This window comes from Felis catus, chromosome E2 (genome assembly GCF_018350175.1).
Source record: "Felis catus isolate Fca126 chromosome E2, F.catus_Fca126_mat1.0, whole genome shotgun sequence".
NCBI classification, from domain to species: Eukaryota; Metazoa; Chordata; class Mammalia; order Carnivora; family Felidae; genus Felis; species Felis catus.
Window position 1 is genome coordinate 52,393,968 of NC_058382.1, and position 15,130 is coordinate 52,409,097.

At 48.1% G+C, this 15,130-nt stretch overlaps 1 protein-coding gene across 1 annotated transcript in view; it reads left to right on the forward strand.

The window, feature by feature from the left end:
* WWOX (WW domain containing oxidoreductase) overlaps positions 1–15,130 on the forward strand; it is a 983,070-nt gene that overhangs the window by 373,758 nt on the left and 594,182 nt on the right. The gene's annotated exons all lie outside the window — the stretch shown is intronic.

Below are 15,130 nucleotides of genomic sequence, written 5' to 3' on the forward strand. Positions count from 1 at the left end.
CATGCACTTCTTCTGCATACTGAATGTGTTAAAGGGCATTCATTTGGATTCTAAAGGTTTCTGCCTGCGCTCCCACCTGGCCTCAAGTGGGGAGACAATGAGCATCTTTGTTCATAGTCAGACGGATGCTTTTATTTCTGTGGGATGGATTCCCAGGTGTGGGATTGCTGGGCCAGACTCTACATTTGTAAAATGGATTTTTATCAATCTAATGGATTGTGCTGAAGAGAGCCAAAAATCTTGATAGAAACAGTCAACTGAGAGCAAATTTTTTAGATGTAAAAGTGGATGGTAATTAAGAGAACACACATTAAAAAGAGTCATTTGACCAGCATAGCACAGTATTAATTGATTTTAATGTCTGGAAGTTGTTGGATTCCAATATTTGGGGATGAAGAAGCAGGTGGGAAGGCCACGAGTTATGCACACCTATTTTGCACCCGGTATTAGGAAGTAGCTAGCTTACCGTTGGCTCCTGCTTTTTGTAGGACAGAACTTTTTCATGGAGAAGAATGGGCTGTGATGGAGATGCTGACAGGGAAACCAGCCTGGGGGAACGTGGGAGAGACAGAGCTAGTTATGAGGCACGGTCCAAGTTCACGTTCTGGTGTTGCTGTCTACCGGCCGAGCAAGATTGGGCGAGTCATCCATCTGCTGTTCAGGCCTCCTTTTTAAAAACTGGACTGAGTTCTTCTATTTGTGTGACAGGGCTGCCATACAGGTTAATAGATTAAATGTATTAATATATGTAACACAGACTCTGAATAAGTGTTACCCAAAGAATGGGAGTCATCATATTGGTTTTCCAATTATTTTGTTGGTATTATTAAGATGCCTACCTTAAAGAGTTCTTCTCAAAGTATTAGGTAGTGTTGAGTCAATGCTTTAAGGGAAAAAACCTCAGGGCACCTGGGTGACTTAGTCTGTTAAGCGTCCAACTGTGTATACTCCGGTCATGATCTCACTGTTTTGAGATCGAGCCCCACATCAGGCTTTGTGCTGACAGTGCAGAGCCTGCTTGGCATTCTCCCTCTCCCTTTCTCTCTGTCTGTCCCCTGCTCTCTCTCTCTCCCCTCTCATTCTCTCTCTTGAAATAAATAAACATTAAAAAAATAAAAGAACGTCACTTTTTAAAATATAATAAGCCCACATGAAAATGCAATTTACCCTGAATTCTGCATCTCTGAAAACTGGTGTGTGTGTGTGGGGGGGGGGGGGGTGGCTGGTGGTGGTAAGTTTGTAGGGGATGTGGATATTTGTCTGTGTTTTATTGATGTGTATATAGTTTGGGTATTGGAGATGGGGAAAGCGAGCATTTGAAACCCACAGCAAATTATGCAAATTTCCAAGGACCTGAGGTTCGGAGAGGTTAAGTACTTTGCCAGCAAGTCGTCTTGTGGTGAGTGGTAGTGTGGGTTACAAACCAGCGGCTGTCTATGTCTGAGGCCCGTGTTTTTTCCACACAGAGGAGTCCAAAGGAGAAGGGAAGACATAAAAAGGCATTTTCCAATATTCAGAAGTTGTTCTGAGATTCACTCGTCCTTTCCATGCTGTCTTGGGCAAGGCAGGAAGTAGATTCACGAGACCTGGAAGGAGTTGAAATATGAGGGTTGGAGCAGCAACTCAGAAATTCTGGTTAACTCAAGCTAGCATTCTGGTTTACTGAAGGCCCACTCTGTATTAACAGAAAAACAAAAACTTTGTTCTTTGAGTGTCTCTGAGACCTAGCTTCTTCGAACCAGTCCCCTCCATTCGCATTTCTGGAAGTTTCCCTCTGTGCGGAATGGCGATAACTCACCCAGCCCCTGAGCTCTGCCTGTAATCTCTTCTTCTACTCCGATGTCACTCTTCTTTGCCTTCTTCAGAAGCTATTATATGACCTCCAGATTTCTCTTTGACTCCCTGTATTACCATTAGAAGACATCTACACTGGGAAATCGCTCAGTTCCTGTTTTTGATTAATATTTTATCAGCCGCAAGAGGAAATGGTATTCTATAGCAACACTAATAAGTAATTGAGCAGATGAGATGCTCCTGCTAGCTTTGGTAAAAAGTACAGGCAAGGTTACAAGTCGAGAGCTCAGGATAATAAAGTCAGGTGTCTGAATCGAATATCTGATAGGGTTAAAATATAACGCTGGTACGAGCAGAAATCAAGCGCGAAATCCCGTTTTGAGCAGTGGCTTGCCGATCTGTATTTATTGACTATAGTAATAATAATGGTAAGAATTACTACCTTCATTTAAAGCCGCATATCTAAACCAAAGGGCCCAAACTGCTAATTTTGTAGTGTTTAATATATACCATTATGTATAAGTTCAAGGTGATTGAGTAGACAGCTACAGACTGGATACGGTAGCCCCCAGCAGGTACTGAGAATCCCACTCACCCCGCTGTATTCAGACGGTTCTAAGAGAGAGGAAGCAGCAGAGGCATCAGTAATAATACCATCCGGTAATTACTGAATCATAAATGTTTGGGGAGCTGAAGGTCACTGGCTTAGTAGCAACCCTAGTCTGTCCTTGTGCATTTTAAATGCTTGTATTCTATATCCGTGTGGTGGTATTTTAATTCCCACCGGACAGTCTGAATGGGGGGGGGGGGGGAAGAGCTATTTTTACATAATATATTTTCTTCATCATGGGTGAAAAGACTTTTTTGTTTTTCATAACGTGATGGCCTTCAGTAAGTGGAAATGACTTTAGCACATCACAGCCCGTCTTCTTTATAGAAATACGTTACGTGTTCCTTCATACATGGTGTCCAGCATGGGGGCGTCTGATTTATGGGAACATGACCCTCGGGGGCATCAGGAAACAGCTGCATGCACATTCCCTGCAGGAGGCCAGGCTCTCATGAGAGGCCCAGAATACAGTCAGGAACGGGAGAGTGTGGGCAAGAAATTGCAGGTAAGAACACAGCACCTCTGTAAGAAATACCAGTGGGTTTTTTTTTCTTTCCTTGAGTATTTTATTCACATTTGCTAGCATACTCAAGCACAATTCACTTAGGTCTGTATTTCTTGTGTTTCACACGGGAACTTTCATTAAATTGTGGCAATTCCAATTTGCGTGGTTATCAAGTCAACATCAAATAACGTGAACTGTGTTCTTAGCCTGTAAACCTCACTTTGTAAATCTCTGATGCACTTGAGTTGATTCCCTTCTTTGGGCTTCCTTCTCTTTATAAAGTTACCATTTTTATTGCTAAGGTACTGTTATTGTTGGTTTTTAAGGGGAACTGTCATAACCACACCTGCCGTGGGAACCAGACATTATGGACAATGCAGCCGTGTATGATCTTTTTGTTGCTGTTGTTTAAAACTGTTTTCCATCAGATGCTTCCTTCTCCATCTCTCTTCATTATAATCCAACTTAATTAGTAAAATTTAATTGATTCCGCATTTGTCACTTAGCTAATGAATTATTAGCATTTTAAGAAATAATATGTAACGTCTATTAATGGAGGTTAAAATACACGGGTTGCTTAATGTCTTCTGATAATACGCATTTTTTTAATAGAAAGCCAAATAGAAAATATTTGCCTGCAAGAAATAGTTCTTGTGGTTCTTATTTTATAATCAGAATTGAGGCGCAAAATGCTTTGGAGCCTCCAGCACATTTTGTAGGGAGCATTGATGAAGAAACCCCTTTTCTCTCTTTTTAAACAATCTTCTCTGCCCCTTGGACCCAAGAGGGAGCAAGGGCAGCGGTGTGGTGGAGAGAGACTTTTGCTGTCCGGAGCCTGGAGCCAGGCTTCATGTTTGAAGTTGTTACTCCTCCTCTTCTTCTCCCAGTTCGTCCCCAGCCAGTTCGATCCCAGTTGTGGTGTCTCTGACCCAGGGCGTCCACGGTTTGAGAGTCACCCGAAGCTTTAGGAAGATCAGCATTGCTTTAAGAAAAAGGTCTGAGGGGGGAGAAAAAGTGTAATTCTTTTCCTTCCAAACGGAGATATAAAAATCATATAAGCATGATTTATCATTTGATTGGAACATTATATTTTATGGTCGTGAAACACACGTATCATCTGATCTGCCTCTGACATCTAGTAGGCCATTCTGCCTCTTTTAATTTTGATGAAAGAGCATCCACAGCAGTATGTTGATGCATCCACGGCCCTGGTCATTAACGTGTTGTTCTGGAGCTAGCTGGAACAGAGGAGTGGGCTCAGAGCACCCAGAGGAGGGGCCCCATTCCATCAGTCCTGGAAGGGGGCGGGTGGAAGGAGAGAGAAGTAGGCATTGCTTCGGGCTCCTGCTGATCTGATGCCCTTGAAGGTGCTGGTGGTTCTGGATCCTTCCACTAGGAAGCATGGCGGCCCTGAGACATCTTTCCTGTGACCGTCATGAACAAGGATGGCAGTGCACGGGCTCTAATGCAAGTGGCTCGCCGAAGGTACACGTTGAAATGGGAAAGGTCCCAGCAAGACTGTATAATATGCAGACAGAGTGCCAAATGAAAATGTGAGGCTCCAGCAAGGGACAGAGAAGTTCATCTTTCCTCTCCTGGGCCCACCACCCCAATCTTGAGCGGACAGGTATCCCCCAAATGATTGCAACCTTCACTGTGGGACACACTTGAGACCTGGTTCAGGGTGCACACAAGTCTGTTTCTCCAGTCACCAGCCCGGTGCACTAGGGTCCTGCCAGCCCAGGGCTGGGGAGGACTGCAGGCTTTCGTGACCTCCGTCCTTTCCCACAGCCTTGCCTAGGCCCCCGCCAGGAATGCAGGGCAACGGGGGGAGGCCGGTGTCCCTGCTGAGGAAACCTAGGTTGAAGGTGACAGTGGTCTCAAGGTGTACGGGCTGAGAGGGAAAGGCTGGCTTGGCCCAAGGTGCCAGTGGGCGGAGAGCAGGTGGCTGAGAATCCATCCTAGCTGGGCAGTGTTGGGGGCGGGGCAGATAGACACCTGAGCCAAGACTCTCAGGCCCCAGCACCTGCTCCTCTCTTCCGCCAGACTTCACTCCCAAAGCACAGACTCAGACCTAAAGTTGTAAGAATTACAGCACAGTGAGTGCCGAGCTCTGAGCCCCAAGCACGGGGCCCTGCGTCACCGCACCGGCCCTGGGTCCCAGGAAAGCTCCCTCCCGCGCAGTACTAATGGGGAGCGTTTCCAGATCACGGCTTCCGGGAGGCCAAATCACAAGCTTGTGAATTGAACGGAAAAGCTTTTGATGAAAACTGTAGTATGTGGTCTCTTCTTATTTCAAAGTGAGTTTGAAGCAAATCAAAACGCGAGCCCCTCCTGCTCTTGGTGAGGTTCATGTGTAAACATTTGTCAAAACACATGGCGACTCTATGCTTTAAATGGATGCAACTTATTATATGTAAATGATACTTCAACAAAGTTGATTTAAGAAGACAAAACAACGAAAAAAACCAAAACCCTGCTCTGTAGGGATGAAAGACTGCAGGAACTGAGGACAGCATTGACTCAAGTTGGTGGCAGGAGTGAGTGTCTTTTCCATCTGGTTTGTATCCCCTTGGATTGAGCAGTTTTTACTGCATTTAACCGTGTATGTGTCAGTCCCGCTGTGCACCTCCCAGCAGGCTGGGCCTTTACAAAGTATGTTATTACACTGAATCTTTGTAATAACCCAACGCGGGGGGGTTACTCTTCAGTGCACTGGTCTTCGGTCGGGGTGGTTTTGCTTGCCACGGGACATTCGGCACTGTGTAGAGACATATGAGGTTGTCGCCTCTGGGGTTGGGGGGCGCTGGAGGGAAGGTGCCGCTGGGCGTCTAGAGGGTGGAGGCCAGGGATGCTGTTACACATCCTAAACGCACAGGAAGGCCCCCACCACAAAATGCCAGCGGTGCCCATGTCGAGAAACTCTGCTGTGCCCCATTGTGAAAGATTCAAGGTGGTTACGTCGTGGGACTAGGAACTGGGAGGGGTGGAGATGTTAACACAGCCCACTGCCATTTCCATCTCGTTTACTAGGCGTAATTAGCAAAGAATTAACAGCAGAAGACTGCTCTCACCAATGCCTACCTAGAAAGCCCTCTTATTCAAGGTGCTAATTAGAGTGTTTTGTTGCCAGTAAAAACAAGAGTCAGATTTCATGATTGATTCATGATCATTTTAAAATTAATGCTGCTATTATCATACAAAGTAGTGGTAAGTGGAGGTAAGAGAATTTTTGCTTTGGGATACTAAGTCAACATTACAGTAAACACACAGCAAACCCATTTATCTCGGGCTTAATGCTTTGTTGTTTCTTCTAAGCATTTCTTAGGTGCCTTTGGGCTTTTTAGCATTCTTTGGCAGTCGTAATTTATTAATTGATTTTTAAATTTGGCTTGCGAAAATGAACTTTAGTTAGGGGTTTGAGGAGAATGAAAAGGCCTGTGTGTGTTTCAATGGCTGGGTCTTCCTGTCCAGCATTGGGGATCCGCAGAGCCAGACAACCTGGGGACCAGGCGGTGTCTGAGGCTCCCAGCTTCCTCACATTGCGGATGAAGAGTCAGCCGCTTAGACAAGGTCTTTCCATCGTATAACTTTCAATGAAAATCAGTGATACTGAGTGGCTCTCCATCAAATGCATCTTAACAGCCTCCTCGAGGTGAGTGGGTCTGTTGAACTAGTTGGCACAGGGGTTCTTAGGTTTGTTCTGTTTCTGTTTTGTTTCACGTTCGGTTTGCTTGTTTGGTGGTTCTGTTCCCTGGCAGGCGGGCAGTCTGAATACGACTTCTCAGAATGGTTTTAAGTGCATACTGTAACATACCTGGGAGTCTAAAGGCCACCAGCTATCCTGAAACACAGTTCTGTGCGCTGCCGAGGCACGTGTTGAAGCAAAACCAACACGCGATGCTAGTCGCAGCTTCAGAAATCTCTCTCTGTTAAGAGTTTTGTGGCTGTCTCCACGTGGAGATCTGAAATTATTCCCCCTGTGAAATTCAGCCAGACAAGTTCTGCATCTAGCTGCTGATCCAGATAGCGACGATGATAATTTTTAATATCGTAGACTGCTTATACTATTCTGTACTACTCAAAATGCTAAGCATTTTGCAGCACACTATCTCATTTAACCCCCCTACCGGTCCACAGGCAAGAAAACAGGCTCAGACACTCACCATCCAAGTTCCAAACCTGTGCACACTCTTAATCCCCTCCCAGTTAATCGTCTCACTTTCGTTATTGTGGATGGCATTTCCATTTGGCGTGATTCTTTGGAGTTTCAGGTCTCATGAGTCTTGGTGTATGTTGGGTGGAGATACTTCCTGGGTTCTCACAATGCTGGTAGCCAGAAATTAGGCAAACTAAAACAAAGATCTCAATTTGGCTTCCCAGGCTAAATGTAAACTTGGACATTCAGCAGTTCTGGGAATTTGCCTTGAGGGACAGCAAAAGCAAGGACAGAATCATCACTCTCCAGGATGGATCATTTCATGAGTATTTTCCTCTTTGTTTTTCCTGAGGATGACACTGGAGGGAAGCCCTCTCCCAGACCTCCCTTCGGTCAGGATGGTTCCAGTGTTTAAATTCTGCAGCCTGTTTGTTGCAAATAATAAAGAATGTGGTTATGGATATTACTGTCTTATCTAAGACATCATTATCTCACTCCCCAAAACTAATGTGTGTTTTGCTCCCAATTCTTCTAATTTTTCCCAAATGGGTGAAGTTGGATAATCAGAAAACCTGCCAATGAAAGCAACTCTGTCAGTCTCTTATTGTCCAGACCTACTTGCTCTCATGAACTCTCCGGGCAAAATCAAGTAATGGATTTCAGTTTAGGTTGCACATGTAGGTGTTCCTTTGGACAAAATTACCAGCAGAATACACGTGAGTGTTCAGTAGCTGATTTCAAAGAGACATGGTCTAAGTCTGGATTTACTGTGATGCACATTTATGTTTTCAACACACATTGTCCTTTCCTCAAATGAACAAAGCATGGCCGAAGTAATGCATTGATCTATCAGCCTCTCAGTCCCCAAGTCAACCACGGAAAGAATGTTTTGCAGACGTTTACCATGGGTAACGCTAGGCCAGACCTGTCTTAGTGGTCAGTCAAGGAATCCTGGAATTTTTTTGTGACTCACCTATCCAGAGAGGCTTCCTGAGGTTATTTTGTTTGAGGAGAAAGTGTTGTAAAGTGTGAAATGCCCAGCACAGTACTATAAATTGTGGGTGTACACATTAAATACTTTAAAAAGATATGCTTGCAATGCAATCAAATTAATACATGCTAATCAAAAGAACACTTCAAAGTGCAAAGAGTATCAGTCAAAATGCTCATTGCCCTCCCACCCTGCACCTTTCAAAGAAAATGACCTTGAACTCTGGCACTGTCTGTTAAACTTGGATTTAAGTCGGAATCACAGTCCTGCAGAGGTGCTTGTTAGAAATGCAGATTTCCCTATTCCGGTCTGGATCTTTTGAGGCAAAATCTCCTGGACTTGGGACTTAGCTATCTACTTTTTCAGATCTCACCAGGTGGTTCTGTGGCCATGCTGAGATAAAACTTGGGGAGATGAGGGGCATTCCATTTAGACACCTCCGTGAAGAAATGGGTGGGCAATCGATACAAGTGCATATCCTGGCTTAGCCTGTTTAATTTTCTTAAGAGGATATTAATTGTCCCTCTGTTCATTTGGTTGCCAAATGCTCATGGGTTCTGCCCATATTTGGCAACAGAGAATGTCCGCACTGGCAGTTCTTGCCAGGGGTTATAACTTCAGGTCCCTGCTCTGCCACATTGATCAAACGTTTGCTGTACTCACTGAGAATCCATCCATCCCATTTTATATTCTAAAATTTGTCTTCGAAACAGACAAGATCACCAGGACACAGGATACTTGAACCACATGGTTTGGACTCAAAACTGGTTGTCATTATCCATCTACTCTTTGTGGAAAATGAGCCAGGGAGAGGGACTGATGTAAAGCGTGCCTTTTCTCTGGCAGGCTGTTGGTTTCTTGGGGTCGGTGAGCACCAGTTTGTGGACTGTGGGTGAGGCAGTCCTGGACCGGGTGGCCCCAGTGGCAGGGAGCTCGTTGCCTTGTGACCCAGCATTTGGCCCTTCCCCCTTTTTGAACATGCAGAGGGCTCTGTCCTCATCCTGTACATTGGTATCTGGGATTCCCAATGAATCGGTAGCAAAGCGAATACGTTTTCTAAGAGATTTTCTAAGGTGAGCTTGAAGGCTTCTAGTGGGAGACTTCTAGTGAGGTAGGATCATGGGTCCTTCTGAACGGCAGATCTGTGGTTCTGCTGCTTGGAAGTTGCCCTTTGTCCACATTATCTCCCCCTCGTCCTTGGGTCTCAGCTTCAATGTTACTTCTTCCGAAAGCCTTCCTTGGTCTTGGAGAACAAAGTTGGATGCTGCTCCTGAACATTCCCTTAGAATTTTCTAGATCCCCATTGCTGTTAGCGTGCTTGATCATCCTATTTGTCTATGTGTCTGTCTTCTCCAGGAGCCCCACTAAGGGCAAGTGTGCATCAATGTTGTTAATAGCTGGACTCCCCAGGTGTGGGTGTAAGGCCAGATACCAAATAGTAGCACTACAAATATTTGCCCAAATTAAAAGGTGAACACCAAGAGAGTTCTTAGAAAGAGGGATGTAAGCCAGCGTTCTAATTCAAGTCATACTGGGAAAATGGACATGAGAATTGTTGAATCCCTGAGTTAGAAGGAATTTAGAATTAACCAGCTGGTTTTTATCTGCAGTGTGGACATCCTAGAGGTATTGGTGTCTGCCCTGGGGCAGGAGGCTTGCCTTTTCTGAGGCTGCTCCAGTATCAACGATGAAAACTGCTGTCTTCCTCAGGATTAAGTCAACCGGTCAGAACAAATAGGCTTGCACAGCACCTGGCGCAGTATAGGTGTTCAACAAACACTAGCTGTTCTTTGTCACTATAAATCCCGCTTGTGTTTTGAAATCCTGAGGCCTCCTTGACATAACCCACGAAAAGCCCTCGAGAGACTCATGGTGAAAGTCGACGATTGTATTTTCCCTGGAGACTCCGTTTTGATTTAGATGTCCACAGCATCTAATCTCTACCGGTAAAAAAGGAAAATTTTGAAAATGAGAGTTTTGGCATGATTGGACCCAGGGGTGGAAGAGGACAAGGCCAATGGCCAAAAACACAAAAAAGCATCCCGGAATCTTAGAACGGAGCACCGGTGGGGGGGCTGATGGCCTTAGACGGGCGCCACTTGTCTCTACCCTTTGGTCTAAACAGTAGTTATCTCAAAGGCACTTATTTGGGAGAATGCCCTACAGTATTGCTTTATGTTGTGACTATAGATAGACACCCCCAAGTTCATGTCAACTACAGAAGTTGCAAAGCTAGTTTATGTCTCGTTCTTTCTCTCTCTCCCTGTGTTGAGACAGCCCTCTATGGAGCTTGTCTGCACACCACGAGCAGAGGCCGCAGACAGACAAGGTCTGTTCGGGGAGATAACATCACCTGTCACTTCTGCCTCTGCCGTCAGAGTCTGAGTGGTCGGTGATGGAGAGAGACCGAGGCTGGATTAGGTTCCCCCCGGCCCCCTTTCTGAGTCCGGGAGATGGATGGTATGGGGAATCACTCCCTACTTTCTCTGTCTCCGTGTCCTAGAGCAGCCCCAGCGGAAGCTAATGGTAGGACTCCGTTTCTCCAAAGAGGAGTCAGGACAGGAATGCGGTGTGCGGAGAGAGCCCTGCCCTCTCCCCGCCTTGAAACTGAGGGCGAGGAGACCTTATCGGCCCCGCGGGAGTGAGACTTCGTCTGGGTCTGATGCCGCAGACGTTTGGATCACTTTTGAAGCGAAGGCCTACCTCGCTGGCGTCCTCATTCAGGTTGTTGTTCAGTAAGGGAGGTTGACGTGATCTCCCCTTCCCTGGAACCACGACGCATAGGGGCTTCGCTCCGGCGTGCCTTCAGCGGTTCCGACACGCGACTTCCTTTGGCAGCTGTGGCAGAGACAGAACAAGATCAGACGTGGGCTGGAGGCAGCCCGCCTCTACTGCGTCCGGGAGGTGTGACCTCGAGCGAGGATTAGGCTTTCTAGGACTCGGGTTTCTCACTGGTAGGGTGGGGATGGTTGGTTGAGGGTCGGTCGTGAATTCCTGCTGGCAGAGTGCCTGACGCAGTGCCTGGTGAGTACTGAGCATCCGGTAGGTGTCAGCTCTCCACACCCTTGGTAGCCGCAGCGGGAGCCCTGACGAAGCCACTCGGTGTTCGGAGCTAGCATCTGGGAAGCGCCTACCCCTCTGCCTTGCATCCAGTGGGCCTTCGTCAAAAGCTGCCTAGCGCCGCCGTTGTGAAGTTTGAAACACGCGCCGCGTGATCTCGAGTGTGCCTTTGGGCGACGTTCTCTCCCAGGGCGCATGCCTGCATCTGGAAACCTCATTGGGTATTATTTGGCACCGTTCTCCCTTCTGTCCCACCTAAATTAAGCTTTTACTGTAAGTGTCTTCTCCGTCGTGGGACTGTGTGTTCTCACCGACAGTGGATTTCAGGGTCCGGGGTCCTCAGCCGAATGAGTTCACGATGGCTTTCCAGAACGAGGGTGACCAAGTCCCGTGGGGAAGCTGCCCCCGGTGGGCCCAGGTGGCCGGCCGGTCGGGGAGGTTGCAGCCTTTTGTCCTTTGACCAATCGGCCGCCCACGTGACCCTTGAATGAAGCTGTGCGTTCACTCCCTGCTTCAGGCTCGCTCTGATTCTTTCCCCTTCCTGCAACGTCCCGCTGCCAGTACACATCCCGGCGCGCACAGCGGCCAAGGACAGTGCCTTTGGAGCCCGCTCCGCTAGTGCGACCTCACCCGGACCAGGCTTGTACCTGCCTAGCCTGCTAAGGCCTGGCTTCCCAGGCCTGTGACCGGGATGGGGAAGGGAGAGGAGGGGAGGCTGATGACATGACGAGGGAGAGGCTTACGTGTATTGTTTTTTCTCTCAATTTCCCTGTCTCCGTAGTGTGGTCAGGGCGCTCATTGTGACAACAGAAGCCTTTTGTTGAGCACTTGCTGTGTATTAACTGCAGGGTAGGGCTTTGAAATATCCGTGTCCATATCTTCCTTCCTTCCTTCCTTCCTTCCTTCCTTCCTTCCTTCCTTCCTTCCTCCCTCCCTCCCTCCCTCCCTCCTTCCCTCCCTCCTTCCTTCCTTTCCTCCCTCCTTCTATCCTTCCTTCTTTCCCTCCTTCCTTCCTCCCTTCCTCCCTTCCTCCCTCCCTCCCTCCCTCTCTCCTTCCTTCCCTCCTTCCCTCCTTGCTTCCTTCCCTCCTTCCTTCCCTCCTTCCTTCCTTTCCTCCCTTCCTTTCCTCCCTCCTTCCCTCCTTCCATCCTTCCTTCTTTCCCTCCTTCCTTCCTTCCTTTCTCCCTCCCTCCCTCCCTCCCTCCCTCCCTCCCTCCTTCCCTCCCTCCTTCCCTCCCTCCTTCCTTCCTTTCCTCCCTCCTTCTATCCTTCCTTCTTTCCTTCCTTCCTTCCTCCCTTCCTCCCTCCCTCCCTCTCTCCTTCCTTCCCTCCTTCCCTCCTTGCTTCCTTCCCTCCTTCCTTCCCTACTTCCTTCCTTTCTTCCCTCCTTCCCTTCTTCCTTCCCTCCTTCCATCCCTCCTTCCTTCCTTTCTCCCTTCCTTCCTTCCTCCCTTCCTCCCTCCCTTCCTCCCTCCCTCTCTCCTTCCTTCCTTCCTTCCTTCCTTCCTTCCTTCCTTCCTTCCTTCCTTCCTTTCCTCCTTCCTTCCCTCCTTCCTTCCTTCCCTTCCTCCTTCCTTTCTTCCCTCCTTCCTCCCTTCCTTCCCTCCTTCCTTCCTTTCTCCCTTCCTTCTTTTCCTCTCTCCTTCCTTCCTTCCCTCCCTCCTTCCTTCCCTCCTTCCCTCCTTCCTTCCCTCCTTCCCTCCTTCCTTCCCTCCCTCCTTCCCTCCTTCCTTCCTTCCTTTTTTTCCTTCCTTCCCTCCCTCCTTCCTTCCTTTCTCCCTTCCTTTCTCCCTTCCTTCCTTCCCTCACTTCCTTCCCTCCTTCTTTCCTTCCCTCCTTCCTTCCTTCCTTTCCTCCCTCCTTCCCTCCTTCCTTCCTTCTTTTCTTCCTTCCTTCCTTCCCTCCCTCTTTCCTTCCTTCCTTTATCCCTTCCTTCTTTTCTTCCTTCCTTCCCTCCCTCCTTCCTTCTTTCCTTTCTCCCTTCCCTCCCTCCTTCCTTCCTCCCTTCCTTCCCTCCTTCCTTCCTCCCTTCCTTCCCTCCTTCCTTCTTTCCCTCTTTCCTTCCCTCCTTCCTCCCTTCCTTCCTTCTTTCCCTCTTTCCTTCCCTCCTTCCCTCCTTCCTCCCTTCCTTCCTTTCTCCCTTCTTTCCTTCCTCCCTCCCTCCCTCCAAACATCCCCCCTTCTGGCATTCCATCCATCCATCTGTCCCTCCATGCATTCACTATCTGTCTATCCATCTATAAACTAACTTAATCCTTAATCCCAAAGCACCCTGGTGATGCGTGGTGTACATCTCCAGGAGGGTAGTCGGAAGGTTAGGAAGATATAACCTGACCTAAGATAGGGCTGGCTTTCTCCCTGACTATGGATGCTGAGCCCATACCTGCCATGCCTGCTGCCTTTCAGCCCAGCCAGCTGTGGTTGTTGTCCTCATCCTCCTCATCACCGTTGTGACTCATTTTTTCTCTTGCTGCCATGCCGGGGCTAAACCACGTCACTTGCAGCTAGAAATACACCTGCACGTTAAAGCCCGTACTCATGCACAAGCAAGGGTGGGGCGTTCAGTTATGCTGTGTTACGGTTCTTTGGGAACTGGGGTTTACCTGGGCCCCCATTGCCACAGTGCACGTGGGGGTGAGGGACAGGCAGAGACCGAGCTGGGTTGCCTTTTGAGTGGTGAGGAGGCCGGGCCAGGACAGCTGGTTTTGCACGAGCTCGGAGGGACGATGAGACTCGTCGGCCGCGTGAGCGCACCCCAGAACGGCAAGCCCTTGGCCTCGGCTTCCCGCAGAACGCTGTCCCAGGCGCAGGTGGGGGCTTTCTTTCCCACCGCAACAGCACTGCTCTCTCTCTCAGCAGCCTGCTGATAATCAGTAAATGCAATTCACCTTTCCCCCCAATTCCTGAAAACTGAAAGATGAGGGTTGAGTTGCAGGGCACATCAGGAACACGGTCTTCCTGGGACATGGAATCTTGAGCTGCACGGATGGGGGATGTTATTTTATTTGGGAGAATGAATTTAAGTTTGGCAGTTACCTGAAAGAAAATTAAGTTGCTGATTGCAAGTCGAATTCTCTGGCCTTCGAAGAAGAAGATAGATTGTAATCTTTAATTAATCTATCACTCACACCAAAAAAAAAAAAAAGAAGAAGGTAGGGGTGGGGTTGGGGGGACCCGTTCCTGTCGCATGTGTTTCGGGCGGCCGGGCCCGCACCGGGAAGGCCAGATGGCGGTACGAGGCCACCACCGCCAGCGCGCTGTGTGTTCACTTTTGTTGAGCGTTGTCTTCATCCTCGTCGTGGTGTGAGGGTCCAGGCGCGGTGTGTGTGCTCCCACCACAGGCTCACCCGTTGTAATGAAGACAAACGGACTCTAAAGATGACCTTTCCGTGCCTTTGTCTGGAGCCGGTCCCTCTCCTTAACTGAGCACCTTTCCGGCGAACACGCTCTGAACTCTTGAACCGCTCACTCCCTTCCCCGAGCTTATCGCTCAGGCTGCCGTGTATCATTATATGGCTCCGAAGACTGTGTTTCCTACGTCTGACACGGAGATAGAATCTTTCATAACCCTTTACTAGTCATAAATTTGATTGTTAAGGGACCGGGTTAATCTTGTTTCTCATCCCAGCAGCTGATTTTTGAAACCCTGATTTAGGAGCGTTTTTCTTTCTGCTCCCTTCCTAAAACACGGGGCGAAAGAGTATAAAATATGTCACCTGATATTGGAGGATTGTTTATTTCCGTTCATTTTGTCCTGAATAGTACCTAAGAGATGCATTTGAAAACTTACCTTGTTTATATGTTTCTTCTGCTGCAATTTCTTCCATTACCTGAAATAGTCGCTTTGGACAGCAGGCAAACTCTGCCCTTCCCTAGCCGGGGGGTGAACGGGGAAAGGGGCCCGAGTAAGGAGGCAGTTGGGAGACCACAGAAGCATTTCGAGATAGAAATGATCGTTTTGCGTTGTGTGATATTTAAGAAGCTAGTACCCCTATTAACCGCAACGGTTTC